Here is a 2,503-nt window from a genome sequence, read left to right on the forward strand (position 1 = left end):
TTCTCTGCTCCAGAGCTTAAGTTCCCTTCACAGCAGTTCCTCTCCATAACTTACTCTGTTGACAGGATTCCTCACTGCCACATCAAGATTTATGTCAACTCTTGCCCGTATAGCACCACAGCATGAAGATACTCCCTGCTCCTCAGTCAGTGCCTTCACTTTGTTCTACTTTATAGTAGCTCTCCAGGACGTTGGTGGTAGCAGATACAGGCTGACCTGTATGAAAGAAATTATTAAGCTTAGATGAAGCCTCTCTGCTGCTGTCCAAGCCAGAGGGTAGAGCAGAAACCTGCGGATGTCCTTGTAGTCCCTTGCTTAAAGCAACCTGCAGCCCACCCTGGGGTCTTTATATTCCCTTGAGATAGTGGAGACCTAAGATTTCGTGTGCGGTCACTTCCTTTAGGAGCGGTATAGGAAAACATCCTCCTCCAAGATGGAGGCTGAGTGACCAGATTACTTAACGCAGAAACCAAAGCCAGAGGATCCATGTATGGTTAGACTTTGCCATCTTTGGGAGTATGCAAGAGGAACCGAGTGTCGTGGAAGAATGAGAATCAGAGAGTGGGGAGAAGAGGTCATCTCAGGCAACATCCAAAAATAAAGACTCTTGGTACAAAGAGCAGAGCCTGGCATGGTGACTCATGACTGTCATTTAACACTAGGGAGGAAGAAGCCAATAGACTGGAAGAACATATAAGCCTGGGATACAAAGCAGGGCCCAGTTTCAAAACAAACAATGGGGGCGTGTGCGTGTGTATCAAGGAACAGGTACTGCAGAAGAGAAAACTAGACAAAAATCTGAGATAGAAACAGCTGAGAAAAGGATGGAAAAATGCTGGGGCAAGAATGAGGGCCAACTCTGCGTGCAGAACAAGGTAGTGAGATGAGATAGATTTTTGTCTTCTGGAGAAATAGGGAAAAAGGAAGAGAACTGTGGCTTCTGGTGAGAGAACAACAGTTTAGGAGAAACAGAAGGTACACTGGTAGAGAATGCATAGAGACTTGTGAAAGAGACAAGAAGACAAAGCAACCGATAGGAAAGGTGGGGGTTGGGAGGGATGAAGAAAAAAGAAGAAAAAAAAAAAGAGAAAAAATCGCTGTAGATAGTGCATGGATGAGAAAACTGGGAAAGAATAGGAAAGGGTATTCGAGACGGAAGGCAGAGGGTCACTGAGAAGAGAAACAGCTTCTAGAGAACTTGAGAGATGGAAACAAGGTGTGATCACAAGTCTGCAATCACAGTACTCTGCATGCTGAGGCAGGAAGATTGTAGGTTTGAGGCCAGCCTGGGAAGGAGCACCAACCTAGAAAAGCAACAACTACAACAAAAAATGCACAGAGGTGTGTGGTCACAATGGATTGATTTCTTTTTTTTTTTTTTAGTTGTAAAGAATAAATCATGATAGCTGCAGAAAAAATGGATGCAACTGGAAGTCGTGTTTGGTAGAATAATACGCAGACAAGTACTGAATGTTTTCTTTTACGCAAAACTTAGACTCAAATGATAAATATTTGTGTATGTGTGTGTATGTGTGTGTGTGCATTTATGTATTTATAAGTTATGAAAATATAGGGGTCATGGGCCAGGTATGGTGGTGCACACCTTTAATCCCAGCACTTGGGAGGCAAAGGCAGGCAGATCTGAGTTCAAGGCCAGCCTGGTCTTCCAAGCAAGTCCAGGACAGGGCTGTTACACAGAGAAATCCTGTCTTGAAACAAAAATAAAAGAAAGAAAGATAATCGAGTTGAAGAATGTAATCCGTGTGACACAGAAATGGAAGAGTAAAGAACCAACCAGAAAGGGACAGTGTGGGAGGAGCACAGGAAGAGTAATGAGTGAATGAGCGAGTCATTCGTGTTTATGCGGATGTCAGGACGAAACACATTACCTTTTATGTAATCATAAAATTTAGGACCAATAAACTTAAAATGCACACTGACCTTACTAATAACCTCAGTACAGAGTAATACTGGGTTCTTAACATGGTAGTTGTGATGGTTAACCTCTGTTATCAGCTTGATGAAATCTAGAGTCATCTGGGAGATGGGCCTCTAGGGAGTATTTGGATTAAGTTAATTGACATGAGGAGACTTGCTCACTTGATTGGCACCTTTTCCTGCTAGCAGACTGTGTATAGCTAAATATGGTTGTTAATATTAATTGAACGGAATATTCTGTATATGCTAAATCCATTTCCTCTACGGTATATCTTTGTTAACTTTTAGTTTGGATGACCTCTCTAAATGAAAGTTTAGTATTGAATTCACCTACTACTATCATATAAGGATCAATTTTCCATTTGGTGTTTGTTTTATGAAGTTGGAGTCACAACATTTGGTGTGTTTGGTTTAATGCTCTTGACAGAATGTTAACACAGAAGTGGATGCTCACAGTCAGCTATTGGATGGAACACAGGGCCCCCAATGGAGGAGCTAGAGAAAGTAGCCAAGGAGCTAAAGGGATCTGCAACCCTATAGGTGGAACAACAATATGAACTAACCA

Source organism: Mus caroli, chromosome 8 (genome assembly GCF_900094665.2).
Source record: "Mus caroli chromosome 8, CAROLI_EIJ_v1.1, whole genome shotgun sequence".
Classification (NCBI taxonomy): domain Eukaryota; kingdom Metazoa; phylum Chordata; class Mammalia; order Rodentia; family Muridae; genus Mus; species Mus caroli.